Below are 11,217 nucleotides of genomic sequence, written 5' to 3' on the forward strand. Positions count from 1 at the left end.
ACCARAAGTTTCCGCTTCAGGATGAACACCCATGAGAAAGGGTACAAACCTCAAGCTTCAACATCCTCTCCAACACCACCCCCCTCCCAAATCTGTTCATCYCCCTGCATAAACACACTGGATTCTACCACCACTGGACAATTCACCTTGCTGAAAAAAGACAGCTTCGTTTTACTTTTATTTTCCTTTTATTTAAAGCACACCCTAAGCCTGAAACACTGACTTTAAATGCTAAACTTTACTCTTTTTGTAGCAGGTTTTGCAAATCTCTGCTGGAAAATACAGCCCAAACACCAGAAAATGCGACTGAAGAATTAAAAAACAGCTCCTGACAACTGAAACTTCTTTTTTTTTTTATAGGGTAGAAAGAACACATTCCCAGAGCAAGCCTTATTAGTTTGAATGCACTTAATTAATTCARCAATCAGCTTGCCCAGGGCGGAAACCACAGCTGGGAGTTCAAAGATACCGGGAACAAATGCCAACTGATCCACATGGATCAATTTAGTTCAGAAAATGGCAAACTATTGGGAATGTAATACTAAGCATCTGAAAATACAGGCACACAAAGAACTTCTTACATCCTATTTATACATGCCCAATACATACAACAACAAAGTGAACATTGCTTTAACAAAACAAGTAACAGACCACAGCCTTCCACTTGCATTTTTACTTAAGCTTTCCACAAAGCTACAGTCTGCCAGTTAAAGAGTTGTTGGTCAGGATTTTGGACTGAAATATTTGTTTTTAAACACCTTACAGGTTGGGAGTCTGTGGAAAAGATGACTGATGAAAAATAAAACAGGGCCAAACCAAGTTAAACCTTCAGCAATACGGAAATTATGAAGAATCAGCTTTTCAGTCTCCTAACACAGGCACCAGGGACTGTCAAAGGATGGTGTTCAGTGTCAAGCTGAAAGACAAAGCAGCAGCACAAAACTAGCAATACTCACAGCTCTGCAAGCTCACCCAACACCAAGGACCAGCAGCAGAGGGAACATGGGCTGTGGGTATTWGTTGTTACCTGAGCAGAGTGAGCTTCTCATGAGCTGGAGGGGGAATACAACCTGCAAGGCATTCAATTTGAGGAAAACACTCAACTTCAAGGCAATGAATGTACCCTTGAAAACCGACCAAGACTCCCCAGCAGGAAATCTTAGCAGGAAGCTTCCCAACATCCAGCAAACAGGAGAAAAACTCTTAGCTGAGAGCTCTCATTAAGTCCTTGTGAATCTTCACAGGCAGTTCACCTCCAATTCACCTCACTGATGCTGTTAAATACAATTTGCAAGTTCAACACCCTGGGCAAATGGGACTTTTTTCCACTGAAAGGCCTTTTAGAAAGTCAGAGAGAGGACTCCTTCCCTTCCACAGGAAGAAGCTCCCCTCAGAGATGCCACCTGCTAAAGTACAATCAATATTAACTCAATCCATACTAAATAAAAGATATTCATTGTTCCCAGGACCCACCTGCTTACACTTTGTCTCTGAACAACAACTACATTTCAACCACTTGCCTGCTTGCTCTTCTCTTCTTCACCTACAGAAAGAAAGTTTCCATTTTTCTGCTAGGTAGGTATAAACACCCTGGTGGAAACAGATGACACTTCTTAATGGGAGAAAAAAAAAACCCACACCAATACTGTATCTCTCACCTCAGAGAAAAATGCWAGTGAACTCTGCCCCTGAGAACACCTTTCTAAATGAAAATTGGCCATTTCAAGGGAAAAGAAGAATAAAAACTAGGAAACTCTCACCAAAACCAACAGCCATGTTGCTATTAATGGGCAGGATGGTGCACATGAGTGATCTGAAGGGTTGATTCCAAMGGAAAAATGCAGCAGACATGCACAAAATGGGTACTTGAAAGCAGAAAAAAATTAATGGTAATGACCACACAGGCAAGGGGAAATGGGACAAGTGGGAAGAGGAGGGCACAGATACAAGGTTGGAAGCAACTGAAAGGAAACTACAATACAAAAATAGAACTCTATCTCTAAGGAAAAACATAAAAGAACTTTATTCTTAGGTGTACTTATGAAATAAAAATTCAACTTGGCAGTAATGACAAATCTCATCATTATTGTAACATGAAGTTTGATGCTACTTTTGAATGAAAGCAAACACTGAGATTAGAAAACCAAAAGGTTCCCTCCTCATGAGTTGCCAAGAGCACAGCCTTCAAAATWAAACAGCCTCTGATCAAATGCTCAGTAGTGTCCCAAAGCCCTGGAAGGGAGCTGCTGTTGTCATCTTCCCAGCTAAAACACCAACACCTCACAGAGGTATGCCAGATGTCATTGGGTCTCATGAGTAACGTGTGGTTGTGGTGCTTCAGTGTCACCCACCCACTGAAGTTGTGGCATTTTATTTTTATTTCATTTAGGTACAGTAATGCACCAAGATGTTGATTCAGTTATCCCTGTAGACAAGACCCTAAGTCACTTCCAGTGTCACTAAGTCCAGTGTCCCTGCCAGTGCCATGGGTATTCCAGTAACAAGTACCCAACAGAGTAAAAATAAATGTAATACGAATCAGGAAAAATACATCCAGCYCCTCCCTCAGTGCTTCAGACCTCTCCACCTCGAAACTCATACAGGTCTGTGCCCGACAGGCCTGCTGAAGGGATAATGGCCCCCCACATCATCTGAGATGCTCTGAACACTTCCACCAGAGTGACACAGAAYGTTTAACACAAACCCAAGCTCTAAATAAACTGTGTCAGTTCTGTTTGCTCCTGTGGCCATGACTACACCCACAGAGCGTARTAAGTTTTTCTTTTATTAGAAAGTAACCTGCAAGGCCATCAACTAATTTCATAAAGGCCCAAACAGATTGGARAGGATAACCAGCATTGGTTTACCAGCCTGCTCCAGCTTTCCAAGCTTCCTAAGCCACAGCCACTGCCTGTGCTCCCGCTCTGCTTTTTCCCAAGCAGTRTGCTGAAATCAATATACTGGTTAATTTAATTACAGCTATTCAACACCCCATAAGTGGCAGGGCAATTCTAAAGCATCGCATTAGTTTCATGCTGTTGCTTCTGCTCCCAGCTCTCCSGAGCAGTCAGTGCAAATATGTGAGTTATCCGCTTGAAAGAAGGACAAAGGCAGCGATGGAAGAGGAATAATGTGTTTGAAGCCTCTGCCATTGCACCCTTTGTGCCACCACAAGGCGTTTGCAGAGAGTGTTAGCATTCATCCCGACATGGGAGCTGCTGGTGCTGCTGCCATTCCGGGGGAAAAAGGGAAAAGAACTCAATTCATCAGGCACAACTCATTAAACGCACTTCAGCTTGTACGCACCCCCTGCTCTCACGGCTCGAGTAYGGTTTAATCCTGCACAGGAAAGTTCAGAGGAGCAGCTCTGACTGAACACCCATCCACCACAAGGGAAGTAGGAGCCTSTGTGATATTCCAGTCTGGATAGTTTCAGGTAGCAATTAGTCATCAAGCCATTTCACTCGAGCTCAGCACAACCGTGAACCAACACATTTGGAATTTGKCTCATTAATTCAGCTTTTCCAGGATCCAAACACAACTCTGAATAGCAGAASGGGAGGAGAAAAACACAAGGCTTCATCCTTTAAAGTACCCAGACTGTACAGTACAGCTGCCTCCACAGCTCCCACTCTCAGGAAAACACCACCCTGGGACTTTTCATGCCTGTGAATATGATCCCTCTCTGTTGTATTTCCCTCTGCGCAGGTGGTGTTTAGGAGCAGTTTCAGTCCCTGCCTTCCTCCCAATATCCTGAGCTCTTCTTGCTGGCTTTTCTCATGCATACAGGGAGCTCTGCCTCCATTTCCTCTCTCCTTCCCATTCTGTCTGTGCACTGGAGGGAGAAAGAGAGCATGTATTCCAAGAGGCCAAACAATCAACCGTGATGAATAGGATGCAGCCAGACAGAACACAGGTGTAAAGTCAGAGCAATGAGGAATACAGCTTCGGGAATTTTCTGCACCACCCCCCCCCCACCCCCACCACCATCAGACCAGCCTTCAGTCTCAGAGGTCAGGTTTCTTCCAAGTCCCTAACACACAAATGTTACAAGAGCCACAAACATTTATCACTAGACAGACCTTGGCCTCTGGGGAACTGAAATGGCCGTTTCCTCCCAGGGCTGAGCACAGACAGAGCCACAAAAGGCAGCCCAGCAGCGCTCTGCCCRTGCAGTCCTGCCTGAAATCTCAATCCAAGAAGGAAAGAGCTTTCTCCAGGCAGGATTCAGATAGAGCCCCCAGCAGTTTAAATCCCAACACATCCGCTGATGTGCTAAAGCAGGATTCAGAAACCAACCACCCACTTCAGCAACGCTAAGCACATCAATGCACACAAGGACTGAAGTTTATTTCAAAGACTTCCCCCTCRGTGGTATCACACAGAATATGGTTTCAAAGCAATCCTAAACCAGGCCAAAGGCTACCTCCTGGAGGAGGAAGGCCTTCCACAGACTATTTCAAACTTCTAAAAGCTTATTCTTCTGCAGGTTTGCAAGCATTACCAATATTGCAGTGGATTGTACAATTTTGCACATCTCCAGAGAAATGGCGATCCACTGGTTATCTGAATTTTGTAAGGTAAAGGGGTGGTAACAGAAAGGAAAGGGACAGAAGAACCCCAAGTGCAGCTTGTTCTCAGAAGCCTCAATATGGATGTGAATCGTGGTACTTGGCCAATCAGATCAACAGGCACTCAAGCACACTGAGAGGGTCCAGAATTAACACAGGGCAATCAGACCCACAGGGCAATCAGACCCACAGGCACAATGGGAAGCTCTGGAATGAACACAGGGCAATCACACTGACAGACACAATGGGAGGCTCCATGATGAACACAGGGCAATCAGACAGACACCCAGGCACAAGGGGAGGCTCCAGAATGAACACAGGGCAATTAGACAGATATCCAGGCAAAAAGGGAGGCTCCAGAATGAACACAGGGCAATTAGACAGATATCCAGGCAAAAAGGGAGGCTCCAGAATGAACACAGGGCAATTAGACAGATATCCAGGCAAAAAGGGAGGCTCCAGAATGAACACAGGGCAATTAGACAGATATCCAGGCAAAAAGGGAGGCTCCAGAATGAACACAGGGCAATTAGACAGATATCCAGGCAAAAAGGGAGGTCCAGAATGAACACAGGCTGCTCGAGGGAACGTGTCACAACCTGCTGCTGCTGCTGCACACAGCCCTGAACATCTGCCTGCCCCCAGCCCCACTGCTCCAGAGCAGGCTGGGGAACACCCGCCTGCAACCTCAAACCCACCAGGCTACTGTGCACCCATCACACTGTCAGCAGGCTAAACGGCTTTGCAGAGAGAGGTAACAGAATCATTATCCTRAAAACAACACTCGCACTTCACTGGATGTATCAGAACGTTTTCACCAGTTCAGTTTTGTTCCAGAGCATGGTGCCTGTCAAGATTAGAAGCAYATTTTCCTTCCAGGTGTGCACCTCTGTAAATCTTCCCTTTTTCCTGGTGCCATGMAGTGGGTCTGTATTCCTGCAAAGACAGGCATGTGGGCCAAGGCAAAAGCACAGCATGCAAAAAGCTTCCGTTCTTCAGAGCCAAGCACTTAAAAGGTRCRGAATGAAGATYTGAAAACATGCATACAACAGAACCTGATCTTGAACTGYAGCTCATGCAACACAGACATATCTGCTTCCACACCTTGGGGTGCTCAAACATCTGCTCCTTGGGGGACATCTGCTCCATCTTCCTGCATCTTTCCTGCACTTTTCCCAGCACCTGTGAGCTCCCCAACTTCCATGGAAAATTATTTAGGGTGCTATAAAAACTCCCACTCAGAGCACAGAGCTTGCTGGTGGTGCTCCAGGCTGTGCTGCTGTTCAAGACAGACTGAGTGGGATTTTAACAAGGCCCTGAAGCTTTTCAAGAATCACGAAAAATACACACTTTCAGCTCCCTTTCATAACAACCAGGCAACAAAGGAACAAGAGGATTTCCAGTCAGTCACTATAGACTCAGTGCAAATAACATAAAGCACTTTTGATGTGAACTCCTGTGGCCAACTCCCCAAAACTGTGACTTCAACAAAGCTGTTTCATATATAAAATGAAGACAATTAAGATCATCTGCTGCARTAAAATGATGTTTAGACTCCATTTCTAATATACAAAATTGCATTTGGCCTATGTAATTTTCCCAGGACTCTGCTCAGCCCTGGTGAAGTCACACCTGGAGCACTGAGCTCCCCAATACAAGAACCATGGAGCTACAGGAGAGGATCCAGCAAAGGGCCACAAAGAGGATTAAAGGGACTGCAACACCTCTACCATGAGAAGACACTGAGAAAGCTGGAGCTGTTCAGCCTGGTGAAGAGCTAGCTCAGGGGGATCTCATAAATATATGCAAATACTCAAAGATGTGTGCAAAGAGGTTCCCACTGACAAGATCCCAGGAAATGGGCACAAACTGAAACACTGGAGGGTCTGCTTCACTGGAGGGAACATCAGGAAAAACTCATACAGTGAGAGTGACTGAGAGTGGCACAGGTTGCCCACAGAAGCAGTGAAGTCTCCATCCTCTGAGATGTTCAAAAGCTTCTGGATGGCCTGGCTCCAGCAGGAGGTGGGACCAGATGACCTCGGGAGGTCCCTGCCAACCTCAACCACCCTGTGAGTCAGCAGCACAATTTAAAAAACAAACAAACAACCCTCTGCTGTAATAGATTTTGCATCAAGGCTGCATCTTCCAGCCAGACAACTCATTTTTGTAAACTGCACMCTGGCTTCTAATGAAATTCTAGAACACGTAAGTACAAGTCACGTAAGTGAAATTAATTTAACTCTGTAATTGAGTGAGTGCAAATATAAAACTAACAGGCAGCATTCAATGATTACTCAGAAGAAACTAGGCCAGAGAACACTAAATTTGGAAACTCAATGCAAACACTGTAGACTTCTGACTTTAAAATTCCCCTGCAATTCTAATTTAGCCCCCTGTACATATGCATTATGACAGCCCTCAGTTACATGATAATGTGGTGGTATTTATCCCTCATGGGACAAAAGTCTCAGTTAACATTCAGACCAGAACTCTAAAAAGATCTGGAGCCATGTGACAGGAGGGCTATCCACAAGACCAATTTCACAGCTGAAAGGCATGTASTCTCCAAAAAAACCCTGCAGGGACAGAAAGGATTGTCCTCACTGCTTAAGCACCTTGCTGCTGCCATGAATGCTAAAAAAGAACAGCCTGCAATGCCAGGAGAACTGCTCAAGCCAAGTTTTCACAGGCAGCTATTGATTCTGCTCCTCAGAATCAGAGGGCAGAACCTGAGGTSTCTTGTGAGGCTGAGCTCAGAACTGCTGGGAACTCACAGTCAAGGTCCAAGACATACATCAGGAATTTATAAAGTGCCAAATAAYACTGTGTATTGAAACAGACTAGATCCACGTCTTAATAATTAAAGCAAGCTATCTAACAAAAAYGAATATTTTCTACCTTATTCTCTAAACCTTAGCTCACTGCCTGCAAAGCAGGGGTATCTCAGCATCCTGTGAAAAGCAGAACAATGGAGCATTTCTACGTGAGGCAAACACCACCTTTTGATTTCACAGGAAAATTGGAATGAAAATCACTAAATCCAGTAGAAACCTCCTACTGAATAACTCATCACAAATTTCACACCACCTGCACATTCAGCATCACAGGGCAGTCACTGAAAAAAGGGATAGGATTGGGTGGTGTTATCACACCTGTACAGCCACTGCACAAAACTAACAAAACTTTCCTCAGGTCCAAGGACAGGCCCAAAAAAGATTCTGCGTATGAACCAGCTCCAAAAAGCTACAGATGATGGTGTCAAGAAARTTCACAGACACCCCTAAAATGTTTATGGTGATCTGGATGTCTCTCCCCAAAAAGCAGCAGCTCCCTTCCTCCTCACCCTGTGCTTCATCACTGCTCTCACCCCAACACCTCTGGCTCCTGCTGCCATCACTGGAGTCATCTCAACCAAGTTCCTTTCTTCCTACCTCCATCCCCTCCATCGCCAAATCCTGACTGGTGCAAGTGGCATCTGACACATTCAACTATGTGAAAACCACAGATTATTTTTCCCAAAGGYTTGTAGTCTGGATGGCTGGGAATATTTTCCATGGGAATAGCAAGAGATATTTCTGAAGAGACACCATCTGCCTGCCATAAAACAAGCCCTGCTTTCAGACCCTGAGAACTCTGCAGCATTTCGAAATAAATATCCACCTCACACAACAAGACGAGCCAGTTTTCTCTAGTTTTCTTCTACATAAAGTCCTGAAGACTTCAAAACAAATCTTCCTACGGCAGACACATGGTCAGAATGCCACAGCCCAATGGTGGAAATCCGGTGTGAGCACACAGGAAAGAAACGGACAGTTTTCACTATAAATCGCTGTATCTGTCCTTTCTCCATGGCACAGCAGCCACAAATAATCTGTTCCTATTTCACTGACAAGAGCCACGACCTGATTGAAACACAGCCCTGGTTCTGCAAAACACTGAGCCCCAGGTTTGGGGAGAGCAGCAGCTCCATTGAGCTGTGTCAGCCCAGCTGATGGAGAGACCGCATGGGGATATGGCCCCACAGAGCTTCCACCAGACCCTGGGGATGCTCCAGCTCCAGACTGCTGTCTGTGACTGATTCAACAGTCATATATATGTGCTTACATTTATTACTAACCAAATTCGTCACCTAAATTTGTACAGGGTTGATATTTAGAAGCATGAAAACACCACGGGCTGTAGTAACTCCATGTAACATTTGAGTTTATGAGCATTTCAGAAAGTCTGAGTTCCTGTTCAGCCACAGCAGAGACAAGAGTTTTAGAGACAAAAGGTGAAAGAATCCAGTTTCTATTAGCAGCTTCACTGAACTTAACACTTCRCTTCACAAGCAGCCTCATTTTCCTATTCCCCGTGACTGACTATCCCAGCATCCGCTGATCCACAGCTTTTCTCAGGGAAGTTCCAGAAGCTGAACCCCCTCCCTGCTCTTTGCCAGTTCACACATCACTACAAGGCCTTAAACCATGAACTTGATTGCATGCAAACCTCAATCAGACACTACAAAATGAAACACATGACATAGCTGGGATTGTTTCAGAATTGTGAAGACCAGGAACAAAACTGTCCTTTCTTCTGCCAGAGGAATAAATGAAGTTTTTGGCAAATTGGCCTGCRTCTAAATGCCTCCTTAGACTACATCTCACCAACAACAGTGAGCACATGTAAAAGATACCCCTTAAATTAAATCTGCTCATGCCAACGACACAATTCAGATCCCTGAAGTTTAGTTTACAACAGATTTCCAGTGATCTGAACCACACTAACTGAAAGAGGTGCCAGTTTACCTCCACATTAGACTCCAATTTATCCAGGTCTCTGGGGTCACARAAGCAGAACAGATCATTCATGTCAGATACTTTAAGTGATATAAACCAGCTACAGACAGCTGAGTAGTTAGTGCCTTCAGCCATGCAGCGATAGACACCCATAAGGGAGGCTACAGGAGGAAATTGAACATTTGAAAAATAGTAAAAGCACATCTTGCYTCCTCGGTTGCTACTTCACAATGAATAATTATGCCAGTGGGCCACGGAAGGCTGAACAAATCCAGCTAACAGAGATTTCAGGGAAAAGACATGAAGAGCTCAAACTTACCATTCAGTACTTCTGAGATTAACTACTTGTCCCAGCTTACCAGCAAGCCGGACATTTTCACCCTCTATCTGTACTGGAGCATCTGGCAACAAGCACGTGCAATGTACAAATGACAACAGCAGGACACTGATCACTAGGGCAAACCATAAGGGAAAAATGTTTACAGTGTTCTTCAGTCCCCAGATCCCCTGACTTGGGTCAGCTGTGTGCTCAGAGAGTGCAAATTAACTGGAGATATTTTTATTTTGTCCATTTGACGCAAATAAAGTCTTGCACTGCCCGTTTTCCAGCTTGCAGAGTTACAGGGCACTTGGGAAAAACAAATCACCGGGGACACCAACAGATTTGTTTTGAGACTCCAGCCACCAACTCTAAACAAGAGCCTATGCAAGCCAAAGCCTACAGAAAACAAATCTTTGTTTAAGTCAGGCTCTCCAAGCACAGAACTCCTGTGAAAGCCTTCCACAGCGGGCCAGATGGGGGACTTCAGTAACTGCCTCCAAGTCCTTGCGCAGCAATTGTCAGCCTGCCTAGAAATTAAGATTCCTTTCACACACGCACCCAATTATTGCCAGGTCTCCTCTCTGCCCTCTGCATGTCACTCGCCTGGCTAATTAAAYCACGGGCCTGAGCTCACCTCTTCCAAGGCTTACCCTGCTCCCCCGGCACACCACCTACCCCCAAAAACCTGCGCCCTTTTCTTCCCCCAACCACACAGACACAAGGCAGCACAGAGACTCCTTCCCAACTCCTCTGACYCCTCCATTCTCACCAGGACCCCAGACGTACAAAACCCACAAATATCTGGAATCACCCACCCCACAGCACCCCATCCCTTCCGAAGCCCCAGGTCGTTCATCCCTGTTCACGACCATTTCCATCATTTGCTGCACCCCCAAATACGCATCCCTTGCAGCAGGATTCCCACAGACACCTCCAGTTTCCTGGACCCAYAGGCATCCCTTGATCCTGCGGACACCCAACAGCCCCAGCCCAGTGCTTCAGGCCCCCACCTTCCTGAGCCCCAGGTCCTTCATCTCCGCTCGCAGCCAGTAGCACAGAACCCACACAGATCTCTGGATTCATCCATTATCACCCCAGTCCCACAGCCGCCCATCCTCTCGTCAACTGGAAGTGCTTCATCCCCACTCATAGCCCGCTCCATCCTCCCCTGGATGCCCAGATTTCCTTCCCTCCCAACATTCCCACGGATATCCCCATTGCCCCCTGGACCCCACAGCCACCCCTGGTCCTGCAGACCCCCACCATCTCCAGCCCAGTCACAGTCWCCCATCCTTTTCCGGCGCCCCAAACTTCTACCCCGGCCCGCAGAACTGCCCTCAGCCCCTCCTGAGCGGCCGGATTCCCCCCGCCAGCATCAGCACCTCAGCCCCGCACGGTCCCCGGGCCCCGTGCCGCCCCCGGCCGCACTCACCGATCAGCTGCCGCACCTCCTCCTCGCTCAGGTAGATGCTGAGGCTGGGCCCGGGGCCGCCGGGGGGCCAGTCCGGGGCGAGCGGGCCGGGGCCGGGCTGGCCCTGGACGC

At 46.5% G+C, this 11,217-nt stretch overlaps 1 protein-coding gene across 2 annotated transcripts in view; it reads right to left on the minus strand.

The window, feature by feature from the left end:
• Positions 1 to 11,211, minus strand: part of RYK (receptor like tyrosine kinase) — a 53,642-nt gene extending 42,431 nt beyond the window's left edge. For both annotated transcript variants that reach the window (XM_057380981.1, XM_057380980.1), the window contains exon 1: positions 11,107 to 11,211. The gene's annotated coding sequence lies outside the window, so the exon portion shown is untranslated. The remainder of the gene's footprint in view (positions 1 to 11,106) is intronic.
• Between the last annotated feature and the right edge of the window lie 6 nt (positions 11,212 to 11,217).

The sequence above is a fragment of the Malurus melanocephalus genome, unplaced genomic scaffold, assembly GCF_030028575.1.
Source record: "Malurus melanocephalus ecotype Western Australia unplaced genomic scaffold, MMel_1.1 scaffold_485, whole genome shotgun sequence".
In the NCBI taxonomy this organism is placed as follows: domain Eukaryota; kingdom Metazoa; phylum Chordata; class Aves; order Passeriformes; family Maluridae; genus Malurus; species Malurus melanocephalus.